Source organism: Mus caroli, unplaced genomic scaffold (assembly GCF_978045245.1).
Source record: "Mus caroli unplaced genomic scaffold, Mus_caroli_1 scaffold_15, whole genome shotgun sequence".
In the NCBI taxonomy this organism is placed as follows: Eukaryota; Metazoa; Chordata; class Mammalia; order Rodentia; family Muridae; genus Mus; species Mus caroli.
The window spans coordinates 64214053-64230914 of NW_028227270.1; the positions used below are offsets into that span (position 1 = coordinate 64214053).

At 48.4% G+C, this 16862-nt stretch overlaps 1 protein-coding gene across 5 annotated transcripts in view; it reads left to right on the top strand.

The window, feature by feature from the left end:
- Window positions 1–9828: 9828 nt before the first annotated feature.
- Macroh2a1 (macroH2A.1 histone) overlaps window positions 9829–16862 on the top strand; it is a 63027-nt gene continuing 55993 nt past the window's right edge. The window contains exon 1 of one of the 5 annotated variants that reach the window (XM_021180008.3): window positions 9829–10131. The gene's annotated coding sequence lies outside the window, so the exon portion shown is untranslated. Of the gene's footprint in view, window positions 10132–10811; window positions 10833–16862 lie in introns of those variants that run through there. The other 4 variants (XM_021180009.3, XM_021180005.3, XM_021180007.3 and 1 more) reach the window with 4 other exon arrangements.

Below are 16862 nucleotides of genomic sequence, written 5' to 3' on the forward strand. Positions count from 1 at the left end.
TTGTTTACTTGTTGAGTAGAAGAATTCCCGGCAGGATGGTAATGTTTCACTTTCCTTTAGAACATTCTGTGTCTTAATGAACTTACTTCCGATGTGGAAGGCTTTATGTGGGAGGAAAATGATAACCAGCACCTAACAGCTATTACCTGTCATGTCGAAAATACACAAAGTTCATGTTAGAAGATAGAATTGTTTTAATTTACTTTTAAAAATTCAGTTTGCATTCCAGTCACAGCTTCCCCTCTCTCCTCTCTACCCCCTACAATCTCTCCCCGCATTGCCCTCTTCCTTTCTCCTAAGAGAAGGGGAACCCCCTCTTGGGTACCACCCCACTCTAGGACATCTGGTCCCAGCAGGACTAGGCATATCCTCTCCCACTGAGGCTCAACCAGGCAGTCCAGGTAGGGGAAAGGGGGATCCAGTGGCAGGGAACAGAGTCAGAGACAGCCCCTGCTCCACTTGTTAGGGGACCCATATGAAGACCAAGCTGCTCATTTGCTATAAATGTGTATGACATCTGGGTCCAGCTCCTGAATACTCCCTGGTTGATGACCCAGGCTCTGTGACCCCTATGCTCCCAGGTTAGTTGACTCTGTGGGTCTTGTGGTGTCTTTGACCCCTCCTGCTTGCTCACCTCTATCCCCTGCTCTTCCACCAGACTCCTGGGGCTCTGCCTGATGTTTGGCTGTGAGTCTCGGCATCCGGCATCCGTTTCTATCAGTTGCTGGATGAAGCCTCTCAGATGACAGGCTCCTGTCTGTAAGCCTAGCAGAGGATCACTAATAGTGTCAGGGGTTGGCTCTCTCATATGGGATGGGTCTCAAGTTGGACCAATCATTGGTTGGCTGTTCCCTCAGTCCCTGTTTCTTCTTTATCCCTGGGCATCTTGTAGGCAAGACAGATTCTGGGTTGAAGATTTTGTGGGTGGATTGATGTCTTCCTCCCTCTGGAAGCCCAGCCTGGCTACAGGAAATAGCTTCATAACATATCTTATTTGGTAGGAATCTAAGCTAGAGTCACCCCAATAGACTCCTCAGATCCTCTCCTGGGCCTCATCTAGTCACCAGAGATGACCCCCACACACTGATTTTCATTCCCACCTCACACCTGATAGCCAAACCCATTCCCCTGGAAGATAGAAGTTTTAAACGTTTCTAAAATTGTAAGATGACAAACTTTGACTCTTATGTGAAAGTGTGTGTGTATTTGCATGTATTCGTGGGAAGAGGGGGGGGAAGGAGGTAAAGAAGAGAGGGAAAGCGAGGAGAGGAAGAGAGAGAGGGAGAGATTACCTGAAGAAGTCCTAGGCATTAGTTGAGTTTGCTTGGTGCTAAAGTGCCAAGCTTCTGTATTGCATGGCGAACAGCAACAAAGGTCGTTGGGTTTTGTTGTTGTTGTTTTGTTTTGTTTGTTTTGTTCATTTGTTTGAAGAACAAACCTCATAAAAGGACCACCCCCACCCCCCACACACACCCAGTGCTCTGTGGACCTAAGTAGAGTTCTGAAGCAGACTGCTTTCAGCCTAGCAGAGGCAAACCCCTACTTCTTTCTAGAGAGGGTTAAAGCAACAAAAGAGATGCTAATACAGTCCCTACTCCATCCCAGAGACACCCCAGGCGGCCTCTTGGCTTCTTTGTTATTCTTCATTAAGGGTAAACATTTACTGTCTTCCCTTAAAACTGGGCATTTGTTGCTTAACAAAACAGAAGGACTGAGTCTTACAAAACCAGGGAAGGTGTCAGATACAGCCGGGAAACTGCAGGATCAAAGAGACCAGGTGAAGCTTCCCTGGGTGGAACAGGGCGAGTACTTTTGGAGAGGTGGAGAACAGACGAGGAAGGGAGGCCAAGCCCCTCTCCTGGTGGCCCCACCCACTTTCCCTGAGCACGTCTCTCTGGTATCCAGGAGACCTACTTCTTGCCTTCCACCCTGGAGTCCAAGAGAAACGGATTGTTTACTACAAAGATGTGGGGCACAGTCCCAAAAGTTTTGTTTCCAGCACACGTGAGCACAGAAGCAGAGACATAAGGCCAGAGGCCCCGCTTCTGCATACTTCTAGCCCAGGTGATCAAAGGGCTCAGGAAGTCAGGTGTTAGGCCAGCAGTTGGGGTTAAGCGGTCCGGTGTCCCCAGCACTTACTTCATCATTAAAGTGGTCAAACCTTTGTGGCTATGAGGGTCAAACTGAGGCACACCGGGAGGAGGGAGGGAGAGAGAGGAGCACAGCAATGACCTGTTGTTAAGTAAGCAACGTGCCTGTCAAGTCCTGTCCCCCGTGTGCAGTCTGTGTCTCCCCTCCCTGCCCCCCACCCCCCACCGCCGCCTCCCATTCCCAACTTCCTGGTCTCTGAAGAGTCAGAACTTTTCTCACAGTGGCACTAAGACTTGGCTTGTCTTCTCACTGTTGATCTTTGAACAAAGCAGCACAAGTATGGTGTGAGCACACGCCAGTAGAGTTAGCTACAGGACAAATATGAGTCACTATTTTCCCGGTCCTCACTCGGGAAAGAGCCAGTCTTGACGTGCTCTTGATGTCACAGCAAAATAAATAAATAAATAAAATTTAATCTTGACCCTTCGGGACATATTAAACAAATATTCTATGTGACTGAATGAGAAATGTGCATGGGATACTTTTGTTGTCTGACAAACTTGGGTGATCACCCCAACCTTACATTGCTACCCCAACCTTTTCTGAGGAACCCATTTCAAACTGGCACAGTGGTGGACAACGGGCTGGCTCTGCAGTGCTTTCGTGGTATACATGCACTTGTGCCTTTGTGAGCCTCATCCTTTGGGGGAAAAGGGGAAAAATTATACTTTAGGATGGTGCTGTCATGAAAACAAATGAATTACTATCATATGTTGTTTTCTTTAATAAAAAAGGACCCAGCCTTCTTTTGCTTATGACTTTAAAAAAAAATCATGACATTTCCACCATCCTTAAAGACCCACAGGCCTCAGCATTATTCTTCCGGGAAACTGATTATCCAGGCTTAGCTCTGAGATGATTCCCCAAGAGAAAGAGTTAATTAGCCATAACAATATATCTGTCTTTTTACCAAAGCAGTTTGTTTTTGTTTTGAGACTATGAACCTCTAGCTAGCTTGAAACTTGCTATGTAGACCAGGCTGTCCTTACTAACAGAGACCTACCTGCTCCTGCCTCCTGAGTGGATGGGGGCGGGGGGCAGACCAGGGGGGGTTTGAAATTGTTCATGAAGCAAAGATGCTTAAAGCCCACAAAAGCCACACTGTCTGTGAATGTGGTGAACAGTTTTGAAACAGAAAAGAATCAATCAGTTATTTCAAGGACAGTCTATGTGACTTACTGTTTCCAATATTGTTGAAGCAAAAGATACAAATTTGAAACATTTGTTTGCTACTATGAATCTGACAACTTTCCAGTGGGGGCGGGGGGGGGGGGGAGGGAAGAACAAAACAAAACAAAATCCTCAGGTGAGATGCCTGGGGCTAACTTTTGTCAGCTGGGTAGGAAGTCACCTGGGAAGAAAGAAATCTCAGCTGAGGAATTGCCTCAGTCCCTTGGATTGTGAGCAGTCTCTGAGGCATTTTTTTTTTTTTTTTAAACTGCTAAATGATGGAGAGCCACCTTGGGCAAGGTGATTCTGGGGTTTAAAAAAAAAAAAAGGTTACTGAATGTGAACCTTCCAGTCTGCTTCAATTCCTGCCCTGATTTCCATCAGTGGTGGGGCTGTAACATAGATGTTTTTGTGCTTGGCCCAGGGAGTGGCACTATTTGAAGGTATTGACCTTGTTGGAATAGGTGTGTCACGGTGGGTGTGGGCTTTAAGACCCTAGTCCTAGGCTGCCTGAAAGTCAGTCTTCTGCTATCAGCCTTCAGATGAAGATATAGAACTCTCAGCTCCTCCTGTACCATGCCTGCCTGGATGCTGCCATGTTCCCTCCTTGATGATAATAGACTGAACCTCTGAATCTGTAAGCCAGCCCCAATTAAATGTTGTTCTTATAAGACTTGCCTTGGTCATGGTGTCTGCTTACAGCAGTAAAACCCTAACTAAGACAGATGTATGAGGCAAATAAACCCTTTCCCTCCCAAGTTGCTTTGGTTATGGTATTTATCGAAGCAACAGAAAGCATGGTGGATATATGATATAAATGTGTAGAGAGAGTGCCAGTGTTGTGCATTGAACTGTTGACACTGGAAGCCCTGCATAATTCAGGGAACCTGCATTTTCCAAATGGCAATGAATAGATATTATTACTGAATCCTGTATGGCTAACTGGTTCTTTCAAGACCAATGGACTGCAATATGCCTGATGTGTAAAGTTGACTCACTGGTTTCATATTCAACATTGTAATAACATTTAAGAAACTATTACTTTTTAGAGCTCGAGATGGCTCAGTGGCTAAGAGTACTTGCTGCTCTTCCAAAGGACCCAGGTTTGATTGCTAGCATCCACATTAGACAGCTCTCAGCTACCTGTAACTCCAGTTCTAGGGACTCTAATGTCCTCTTCTGGCCTCCGTGGGTACTTGCATGCATGTGGTACATACACATGCACTCAGGCACATACATACACATAAAATAATAAATATATCTTCAAAATATTATTGAGTTTGAATGTAGGGTTAAAAAGCATCTGCAAGTATCTAAAAAGACCTTAAATCCTCTATTGCAAATATACATCTGCACAAAGCTGATTTCTCTTTATCAAAACCGCATATAGCAAATGATTTAATACTGAAGGCATGCAAATCCACCTCTATTAAACCAGGCATTCAAGAGGAGTTCAAAATTATAACATAATGTCATTCTTCTTGCTAACTTTTTGATTAACAGAATTATTTTTATAATAGGACATTATTGTGTTATGCACACACTCACTGATATGTTTTGAAATGAGGAGGCATAATGCAGCAGGAAGGGGGTGCCTTAGGGGGCCCACGCTGAGGCTTCTCCCCGAGGTATCAGCCACAGGATGAGTCTAGTATAAAATGAAGTTTATTTGGGACCTGAGAAGGGGGTGTAGAGAAGGGAGTAGAGGCAGAGAAAGAAATGGAACAGAACCTAGCAAACACAGGAGTGGATGTTCACAGTCAGCTATTGGATGTATCACAGGGCTCCCAATGGAGAAGCTAGAGAAAGTACCCAAGGAGCTAAAGGGATCTGCAACCCTATTGTTGGAACAACATGATGTACTAACCAGAACCCCGGAGCTCTTGTCTCTAGCTGCATATGTATCGAAAGATGGCCTAGTCGGCCATCATTGGAAAGAGAGGCCCATTGGACTTGCAAACTTTATATGCCCCATTATAGGGGAATGCCAGGGCCAAAAGAATGGGAATGGGTGGGTAGGGAAGTGGGGGGCGCTATGGGGGACTTTGGGGATAGCATTGGAAATGTAATTGAGGAAAATATGTAATAAAAATATTAAAAATCAAAAAAAAAAAAGAAATGGAACAGAAAAGGTCAGAAAGAAAGAGGAGAGAGAAAGAAGGGAAGAAGCTGGCCAGGAACCATGGAGAGAGAGAGAAAGATGAGGGGGAGAGAGAGAGGACAGAGAGAGAGAAAGAGAGGGAAGGAGGAAGGGAGAAAGAACAAAAGGGGGAGAGAGAGGGAGAGGGAGAGGGAGAGGGAGAGGGAGAGGGAGAGGGAGAGGGAGAGGGAGAGGGAGAGGGAGAGGGAGAGGGAGAGGGAGAGGGAGAGGGAGGGAGAGGGAGAGGGAGAGGGAGAGGGAGAGGGAGAGGGAGAGGGAGAGGGAGAGGGAGAGGGAGAGCAAACAGTTCTTTTTATAGCAAACTAGATCTGTACGTGGCCTCTGCTATGTAAGCCTTGGAAGGAGCCTGGAGGAAATGCTAACACTAACACTTTTCAATGAACACTTCATTGAGTATTTTCTCAGTTTTAGTTTCTAATGGTATTTAGGAGGGGGGAGAGCAAGGGCTTGAATGTTGGGCCATGCACTTGCTAAGTGAGGTCTCTATCACTCAGCTATATCCTTAGACCTCACTAGTGAATGTATATGTTCACATAACAAGAACTCTTCAGGGTTGTCCGTAATTTTTAAGAGTGCCAAGGGGTTCTGAATCCAAATAGTTTGAGAGCTGTGACTGTAGGAAAACTCGCTGGTAAAATGCTCACGAAGGACCATTAAGTTTAAATGCAGGTGCTGAGCACTGGTATGGAAATCATACACTTGTAATAGGAAACAGATTTAGGAAGCCAGTCTCACTTCACAAACTGCCCCTCACTCAAAGACGAGCAGCACTCTTTCCCAGGGAGTGCTTACAGTGATTTTTTTTTTTAATCTTTTGAGCATTTTAACTTTTCTAGTTTCCACTATGAGCACACATTTATCTTGCAGTTGGAAAAAAAGAATCACAGTCTTTAAAAATTAATAGGAGCAGCTGGTGTGTGTCCCTGAGCCAGCCGGGGAAGAGAACAGGTCTCTGAGAAGGAGGGTCTGAGCAGAGTGTGAGGTGAAGGCAGAGCCTTAGGGGAGGCTTATTGTATTTACTAGAATAAGAGCGCTACTGTATTCTTACTGTAGTCTGTGTGGATAGCACACTGGAGGCCCAGGACTGAAGATGGTACAAGGAGACTGCAGGCTCCAGCTTCACCTCCCAGGGACTCAGAGGTCAGCCTGTGGCTTCCCTTAAACTCCCTACCCCTGCGCCTTGAGCACTGTGTCTCAGAATTCAAAGCATTTTCATCTCTCCAGCTGTCCCCCTGTCAAGTCCCCGGGACAGCTTATCTTGATGGCCAATGCAAATAGATTAAGAGGCATCCAGATTAGTAAAGTATTTCTTTGAAAGGAATAATTAACAAGGAAGATCTGCCATGAATCTGGGTGGCACCATACCACAGGCTGGGACTGAAAAGGGGAGGAGAAAGCCAGAAGAAGCCCATATTCTCTCTGCATCACAGGCACTGTGATGTGAGGGGCGCCGTCATGCACACTGGTTGTGATGCTCTGGGATTGTGAGTCTGGATAAAGCTTTCCTCTCTTGATTTTCTTCTTTCAGTTATTTGGTAATAATAATAATAATGATAATAATAACAATAACAATAAAGCTATGACCAAGCTGGGACAGTAGTATATGAGAAGTACTATGTGGTTTAGATGTCTTTCCACCTGGCCTGTGAGAGGAATTATAAAGAGTTTGATGATGTGGGTTGGACAAGTCCTAGGATTTCGGAAGCAGAATTTAAATCTTTTAAAGATTCATGTTATCCATATGAGTGCTCTGCCTGCACCTGTGCCTGTGTACCACATGCATTCCTGGTGCCTGAGGAAGTGCTGAGCCTCCTGGTGGGTTGTTGGGAATTGAACTTGGGTCCTTCGAAAGAACAGCAAGTGCTCTTAATCACTGAACCAACTGTCTAGCCCTGTAAGCAGAATTTAAGAGATGGTTCTGGTAGGAGCCCAGAAGCCCAGAATGGAAAGGAATGTGGACAGTACACACTGTGCCTGTGAGCTTTCAGTCGAGAACAATGACTTCACAGGAGACTGAGCCCAGGTTTATGACATGTTGTCTGTATCCTGAGACATAGGGGACTGAGTTTAAACAATTAACAGATCTGATAGAGGAGGACTCGCTGCAGTATGGAAGTGTAGCATGGCTGTCACTCAATGCTTTTAGCCAGGTTTACAGTGAGCAACTCACCTTGTCCCGGATCCCAGACATGGTGAGTTCCAGTCTTACTTTTGTTTCATCCCTCCTCTCAATGCTCCCCTTCTCCCCGTTCAGAACAGAAGAGTTTGTTCCAAGCCATTGCATGATAGAAGTATGTAAGTGGCTTTTTAATTCTATAGGGCAGTGCTTCTGAACCTGGGGGTCATGACTCCCTTGGGAGTCAAATGACCCTTTCCCAGGGTTTACCTATCAGCCATCCTGAGTGTCAGATATTCGCACTATGGCTCATAACAGTAGAAAAATTGCAGTTGTGAAGTAGCAATGAGACTCATGTTATGGTTGGGGGCGGGGGGTCACCACAACGTGAGGAACCGTATTAAAGGGTCACAGCATCAGGAAGCTCTAGGGGCTCACAGTTGAAAGAGTTTGCCTGGAGTCTCAAGGTTTTAGACTTGAAAGTTTGAACAATGTTGAAAATAACCAAGACCACTGAAACTCTTGAGATGATCCTGAGCCTTTAGGACCCACGAGCAGATATCATGGCTCGAAAATGAAATGCCCACCTTTACCTCAAGTTCACTGAAGACATGGTCTTTAGCTGGTTACACTACTTGAGGACATCTTGGAAACTTTAGGATGCGAGCCCTAGTGGGAGGAGTTAGGTTACAGAGGGCCCATCACTGGAGTATATATTGTCCTGACTCCCTCCCTTAGCTTCCTGATTGCCATGAGGTGAGTAGCCTCTGTCACTCTGCCATTTTGATGCTCTGTTCTCCAATATGGCCTAATCATTGGAGCCATGGACTATGGGTTGAAACCTGAAATTTAGTCAAAAATAAAAACATTTCTCTTTTAAATTGTTCCTTTAATTTGCTACAGTGACAAGAAATCCAACAGTTGACCCTCCATTTTCTGGACTTCGTTTTCATACTCCAGCCCATAATAGTTTCGGACATGCTCCTGTCTCAGAGTTTCATGTTTGGAATAGTCCTTCTCCTCAGTACCCATTCCATGGCTTGCTTGCTCCCTCTACTCCTTCAGGCCTTTCCGGAAATGTTTCTTTCTTACTGAAACTCACTCTTTTTAAAAGGTTAGATGGACTTTATTCTGTGTGTTTGAGTGTTTTGCCTACTTGTGTGTATGTGCACCCCATGGTGCCTGGTACTCATGGATGTCAGAAGAGGGCACTGGAGCCCCCCCCGGAGTGGAGTTATCAGGACTACACAAATGAATGCTCTGCAAGAGCACGAAGTGCTGTTATACACGGAGCCACCCATCTCTTCAGCCTCAAGACTACCAAATACACCCCTGCTTATCTTTCCTAGGATTTTTTCCTACCTTGTTTCCTCTGAGAATTTATACTCTGTAATGTGTGATTCCTTTGTCTCTTGCCTTTCTTTTCCCACCAGACTGTAAGCTCCAGGAAATCGGGGTGGGGGTAGGGTGGAGTGGGGTGGGTGGGAGTTGCCAGTTCTGTTTACCATTTCATAACTACACTCAAGTTTATGCATGGTGTGCAGAATGTCCCAGATATTTATTTGAAATAATGAATGCATGGGCCAGGGGCTTTAGACAATGCTTTTTGTGTCTATAAAATGCGCAAGGGTTGGAGAGATGGCCCTGCTGTTAAAGGGTCACAAACCAAAAACCTACTAATATTCTAGTGTAGCCTGGGCCTGAAGGAGAGTCTTTAGTTTTCTCTGGCTGACACCCACCCCACCACCTTAATATGTAATAAAAGTATCACTGTTTAAATCAGTAAGTCTCCACTTGGAGCCAGAAGTCAACAAACGTTTGCTTGGTGGAGGTAGCTAACCGATTCCATTAGCAAAGCAAGACCAGACTTTGAGGCCAGCTCTGTAGAATCCCACTGATCAAGGGAGTTGAGCTGCAGCAGCTGATCCTGGAGCACACAGTTGCCTGACAAGTCCTTGTATTTAAAGACAGGGGGCCGGCTTGAGGCGCGGAGTTGGTGCTGACCGGGCAGAAGATCCCTGGTAACAGCAATTGTACTATCCTCCCTCTTTGTGGACGACGCTACTGGGGACAAGGCGACACCAGACACACAGTAGGTGCTCACAGCAGACTCTTGCAGAGGCGCGCTACAGACAGGCATCTTTCTGAGGCCCGACCCCTGCAGCTCTGGCGCGCAGACCGATGCCTGGGGGTCGCAGAGCGCCAAGGCCTGGGTGCAACTGAGGCTGGCGTCGTTGTCGTCCGCGGCCCGGCGCAGGCCGGGGTCAAGGCCGGGGCGCCGAGTGGCGCGGGGAGGGGTGGCCGGACGCGCGAGGCCGGGAAGGGATGTGACGAGCGGCGCGCTGTGCATTGTGGGAATCCCGGGGCCGCCGCGAGTGGTTCCAGTTCACTGGTTCCAGCGGAGCCGGGCGGAGGGCGCGAGCGCGGGACGCGCGGGCGGGAAGCGAGGAGGCGTGGGCGGCCAGGCAGGAGTGCGGAGCGGACCGGCGCAAGCGGCCGACCGGCCTCGGGCCCCTCACTGTACAGCCGCCCGGTAAGTGCCGCGCGGGCCTCGGAGCCGCAGGCTGCCGGTCCGCCCCGTCCGGGCCCCGCGCGCCCGCCTGCCGCCGCGCGCGGGGCGCTGCCTGGCGCCGGGGAAGCTCCGGCGGTTACTCTCGGACCTCGGGTCGCCCGGAGTCCGCCAAGGCCCTGCCCGGGGCAGCGCGCGGGTCCGGATGGTTTTGTTCGGAAAGCAAACCCGGAAACCAACTTCGCTCGGAGACGCACCCCTGCCCCCGCCGGGGCGCTTTGTGGGCAAGGGGCTGATCGGGTCTCCCCCTCTGCCCGGGAGGGAGAGCCAGGGATGGCGTGGGCCCGAGGGCACCGAGGCCCGGAGGTCGTGACCGGCCGTTCCGCCCGGGCCCGGAGCTGCTGTGCTCAGAGTTTACTTGCTCGTGCGCCGCCGGCCCGCGCGTGCCCTCCCGGGCACAATAAAGTGGGGCGCGAGCCACGGGCCGTTGTGAGGCCGGCTGGTGGGGCACCCGCCGCGAGGCCTGAGCAGGCGAGGCCTGGGGACTACTCGCGGACGGAATCCCAGGCCGGGGTGGGCTGGAGAGGAGCCATGGAAGCCCCGCGGCTCTTGCTCGCCTTTTGTTTGCTTTGTGCTGGGGAGGTGTTATTTTTAAGGTGACTCCGGAAGACTGGAGGCTCCCCGCGCGCAGAGGGACAGCTGAGAAGAGAGTCTCTGGGGGTGGGGTGAGTAGAGATGGGAGGCACGGGATGCTGCTGGCGGTGTCACCTGACAACAGGTGTGCAAGACGCTGAGCCCAGCGCCCACTCCTGCAGAGACCACCGATATCTCACTGCTGGGCAGAAGATTGCTTGAAAGAGTCTTTGAAGAAATGCAGGGGAAAGTGTTTTCTAGGTTTGACGGTGTAACTTTTGAACAAGCAGTTGAGGCAGATCTCGGCTCCTACAATTACAATCATTATGAAGTCTTTGTAAGATTTTAATGATCTAATAAAACAGCTTAGAAGAATAGACAATTAGAGGGGTTCTCCTCTTCGGTTTCCCTCTTACTGACACCTCTGTGGTTTGAGGTTTTACTGTTAAAAGAGAGGAAGTGTTTTGTTTGTAGACTCTGCAGTATGGAGTCCCAGTTTTGAAAGTCTGTGCTGGAGTGGAAGACAAAAGTCCAAACCCAACTAAATTTCCTGTAGGTTCACCTTAAGTGTGTAGTCACAGTTGCCATTAGCTCTGAAATGGACACCTCATACTCACTACTGGATACTACAGCTTGTCCACAATTGACCAATTGAGCAACAGCAACTGGGCTTACATACAACCTCTGACTCGATCAACCTTTTCAACTTGTGGGGATTTTTCCCCTTAAGGATGAGGAGTCTCCTGAGACTTTAGACTTTCCCTCTTTCTCATTTTGCTACGAGCTAGGTCATAGTTTTCACCAGGCAGGGAGAGCTCACACTGTATCACACTGAGATTGGTCTGGAAATTCACATATGATAACTTCCTTACTGGCTTACTTTCTACTACGTGGGCCAGCTTTAGGGAGTGGTACAGTTCAGTCTGCCATTTTCTCAGGTCCTAGAAAGCCATTCCTGCCTCCCCTAGGGACAAGCTTGGAGCTGATGGTGCCCCAAGTTGATGAAAGATATATTTAAAGAGAGAAACTACTAGTCTGTATGTGATGTTCAGAGGTTTGCAGTAGCCTTTGGCCCTTGATGGGCTTTTCAGAGCCCATTAATGAAATATGAAATGGGAAGGGGTGGGCTGAGGTGGACCCTTACCTGTTAAACCCACCTACTTCATTCTGTAGGCTTAGGGGCGGGGGCTCCTGCTACAGCTCCTTTAAGTGCAGCTAAGTGGATCAACTCTTCGTTCCAAAGAGTCCTATAACTTGCTTGCTGAGAGCAGCCCTGCCTGGTTGGTGTCTTACTAGTATGTCCCAAAAGGTGATTATGTTGGGGTTAGGAAATAATCATGAGCCAGAAATGCCAGGCCCTGTCCTGGAGAGCTGGCTGGACATCAGTAGAGGAGGGACAGTTGTGTAAGTGGGGTTGAGCTCCATCTGCCTTGGAAAGATCAAGGGGGGAGTTTGCTGGCCAAAGGAGGACAGATGGGGGCACGTGACCGAGGCCGGAGAAACCACGTGTGCCAATTGTAGAAGATAACCTGTGAAGGAAAGCTAGAGGCTCAGGGTAGCAGGGTCAGGCGAGGACAGGGGAAACTCCACGGAATCCCATCAGAACCACAGCTGATCCTAAGAGCAGCCAGGAACCCCCTGGGATTTGAGCAAGAGAGGAGACAGAGAGCAGTGGTCAGGCCTACTCACTCTTAGTTGGGATTCCTGTGTAGCAAATACCTGGAAGCTTCCAGATACTTGGCCTGGCTGGGCTCTTGCTCTCTTAAGGTCACATATTCTTCTAATGGCTTTTTTTAAAAACTTTTTTTGGAGCTGTCTTTACCAGGGGTGTGGAAGGGGAGGAGATAGTGGCAAAGCTGCCTTTACAGTACAGGACCAGTCCCTCCACAGAGCTCAGGAAGTACAGTGCAGTCAGGCCCCAGCTACAAGCCGTTTCCTGCTTGCGAGTGGCACTTGGGTTTGGGGTTTGCTTTTCCTCCACCACTAGAAGTGGGGCATGAGCAGCGTCTGTCCGTCCATGTGCCCCAATCTCTTCTGTGTGCAGCCCCTCCTTTGGTTGTAGACGGCTCACTCTGTGATTTAGCGTTTGATGGATGGGGAGAAATTCTTCCTGACCGACTAGAGTACAAGGACTGGTTCCTGTTCCGAGCCAGTCACAGTGCAGCTTGGCTTGTGCAGCATAGCCACATGCCCCTGGGGACATAAGAGCAGTGCCAGTGCTGATATTCTAGCAGGACAGAAGTAAATGGAGATTGCTGCAGACAGAATCACCATCCTCCCCTGCAGAACGGACTGCCTCTGCCTTGCCTTTACGGTCAGAGTAGACAAGGAAGGTGGCATGCACATGGATACAGACATTCATTCAGCTGCAGGGAATAGAGCAGGTGGGACTCACGGACAGTGTTTGGACACTTACAGATGAGATTCCTCCACACATATACAGGTTCTCTGATGCAACTCCCTAGTAGTCCTAACCAATACCTTCCTTTAGAATGGGTATGCATATATTTGTAGCTTAGATGATGAAGGCTTCAGAATTGATTATTCCCCTGGTTTGAGTGCCCTGACTGGTTCCATGTACAGCCTACAACCTGCGGGCTGTATGCATCCCAGGACACCTATGAATGCAGCCCAGAACTTTTGTAGATGCCGGCTTCTCATTGTACAGGTGAAAATATTGGTCACCCCTGAGAAAGGCTGTCTCTGCTCCACCATCTTGGGCTCACCAGTTTCCTCTGGCTGGAATTACTCAGACAGTGCTGAGAGGGAAGGTAAACAGGATCAAAGATGGCCACAGCCATAATCCTTTGTGTGACTTATCTCTCAGCCATCAGGACCTTTTCTTCCTGGGAACTCCTAAGGTGGTACAAACTCCCTGACTTTTGATGGTCTCAGCTTTCACAGCAACTTGACAGATGGGTCTTCACAAATGGGTGTTAAGGGATAATCCCAGAAAAGGCTCCAGACCAATACCCCACCAGCCATGGCTGTAAGTCCTTGGCCTTTGGACATGCTGCTCTGTTCTCCGCTGGTGGGAACTGGCTTATTGGAATGGCAACCGAACAACCACAAAATAGCAAGTAAGGCTACAGTGGTGAATGGAGCAAATTGGTTTGGGACACCAAGGCAGCTAAGAAACCAGGTGTCGGTGATACAGTGTAGCGAGTGTTGAGGGCAGATACATATAAATCTAGAATGGTGAACAGGTTGGAAGGGAGGATTGGAAAGGGACTTGAAGAGAATATAGAACTGAAAAGGATCAATGCATATAATGTATTAGAGGGGGAGCTGGCAGAGGGAAATTATTATTATTATTTATTTATTTATTTTGGTTTTTCGAGACAGGGTTTCTCTGTGTAGCCCTGGCTGTCCTGGAACTCACTCTATAGACCAGGCTGGCCTTGAACTCAGAAATCCTCCTGCCTCTGCCCCCCAAGTGCTGGGATTAAAGGTATGCGCCACCACCGTCCGGCTCCCAGAGGGAAATTATTATATAAGGATTGATTGATTGATTGATTTCTGGGTCCCTGGAGCTCTATCAGGACTAACTGAGTCAGTCTGAAAGGAAGCTGTAGTTGTTGGGAATAAGAAGACTGGGGCCATCAGGACTTTGTTCAGCAGAACTAGCCTAGCCAGGATGTCAGTAGGGACAGAAAACACAGCCATAGCAGATTCCATCACAGGGAGCTCTTTGATGGGCTTGTATCAGTCATAGAAGGCACAGGCACCACAAGGTAGGACAGCAGGTCTGGGAAAGGTGTGTGATTCTAGGGAACTGTGGGACTAAGGGTGGAGTGGGAAGGAGGTGGTTCAGGAGTGGTGAGCCTGAGGCACATCCCTACAGTACTCCCTTCAGGAGCTGCCCTACAGCACTCTCTTCAGGACTGCCTGTCTTGTCCGCCCCTCTCACCGAGTCCTCACCAGCCTAGCAGCTCTCAGGCTCCATCTGTGCTATGAGGACAACCCGTACTCTGTAGCCACACCTTGCTTGTCGGGCAGCTTACAGTTGAAGAATGCCTCTTCTCACGATCTTTTTTCTCCAGCTCACACGCTGTGCTCAGTGTAGAGATGAAGGAGCTGCAGAGTGAGGCCGTATGTCCTGGTACCATGATGAGATATCCGAGGCAGGCTGTTTTATAGAAGGGGTTGTGGAGGTAAAAGGTTGAGGGGCCACATCTGGCAGTGGCCTCCTTCCTGTTAAGAGTCCTGAGGTTGTGTAGAGCATCACACGGCATGATACAGGAATTGCGTGCATGCATGCATCCATCTGTGCATGTGTGCGTGCGTGTGTCTTGTCTGTCTTAAAACTCTTTTCCTTCTTTCAAGCCACCACAGTTCAATCGTGGAGACCCTGTCTTTGCCTAATCTTAATCATTTTCCAAAGGTACCTCCTCCAACACATTGCCAGATTAAGTCTCTGTCCTCTGAACACCTGGATGGGATGCTAGAGGAAGCCTCAGATACTGAAACACACAGCACAGAGGGTGTGGCTCAGAGATCTCCTAGAGTGGGTGGATTCTTCAGGTCCTGGCCTGGTAACAGCAAAGGGGTGGCCAGCACGCAGTGGTAACTAGGTACTGTCTTTGTGCCTTTTAAAGTGTCTGGGGTCCTATCCTTCTGGGTAATGGAATAGGACGCCCTCCTGGATGGTGAACCTGGCAAGGACAGACATACTTCTCTGGCCAAGTAGTATGGCTTGTCAGTGGTGCCCGACAAGAGGCTGAGCGCTTGCTTGGGAAGTCACTGTGTCCAGGATGGGGACCTGTCCTCCCTTCAGATGAGGCTGCAATGTAGGACACAGGTTATACTGTGATTGCCACTCAGACCAGGGTTCAAAATTAGCTTTCAAACTGGTTTGTCACATGCCCCACCATACCCCCTGGAGCAGATGGCCAGAGTGAACTTCCCCAACCCCTCCAGCAGTTACATGCAGATGTGTTGCTCAATGCTGACAGATCAGCAGCGGTGTGCCCATTTTCAGGCCTGGTCCCGAAAAATGTATGTTACCCTTCCTGATGTTTCCCCTTCCGTGGCAGCAGTGGGACTCGGACACTGACGATCACAGGATCACAAGGATTTTGTTACAGAGACTCTGTCAGAGAGGGAAACAGAAGGAATGTCGTTTTTTTTTTTAATTTTTTTTTTTTTGTTTTTCGAGACAGGGTTTCTCTGTGTAGCCCTGGCTGTCCTGGAATTCACTCTGTAGACCAGGCCTCAAACTCAGAAATCCCCCTGCCTCTGCCTCCTGCGTGCTGGGATTAAAGGCGTACGCCACCACTGCTCGGCCAAAGATTTTCTTTTTTCGGGGGGGTTGGGGTGGGGGAGATGTCAGTCTTTAAAGAGTGAGCGTGTATAGGACTTGCCAGGTCCTGGTGCTCATGGCTTCTGGCAAACACTGCTGTCCACAGAGGCAGCCCACACACACTCGCAGGTCTCCTGGGGGACAGCTGGTCTGTGCATCTGTCTTAAAGGAGTCATCCCTGACCACAAGCTGCTCCTTCGGAAAGGGGTGGGGTACCAGCCTGTGACATCTGGTTCTTGCCTGTCACAGGTCAGGGTCCTAGTGTAAGAACCCACCCTCTTGGCTGTATGTCCCGTTCTAGGTGGAAGCCCCAGTTTTCTTCCCATTTTACTACAGATTTATTATTCCAGTCCCAAGAACATAAAGATGAAATTGTTAAAGAGATGTAAAACATAACAACAAAGATCATTACCTTTTATGAAAAAATTCTTTATTGAATTATGTATCTGCTAGACCAGTACCCAGTATAGACTGGCAATAATTAAGCGGTTGAATTAATGATGCAGTAATCAAGATTATGCTAAGTCCAATAGTTTTTATGGTTATTTAATAATACCATTGTAGGCTTAAATTTTTCAAAACCTGCTTTATTTTACACCATGGGGCATTAAAAGTGAGACACTTGAGAAAAGTCATTGTCAGTATAACATTTAAATGGAAGTGACTAATAAAATTGATGTCACAGGATAAAATGTGCGAAGCTGTATATTTTCTTTGCAAGGGTCAGACGGCTCCAGCCAAGCACATCAATGACTGACTGCAGGCTCAGTGGGCTCAGCAGCTGCCTGCTGTGGCTGTCATCTGTTCCCAGGGAAAGACC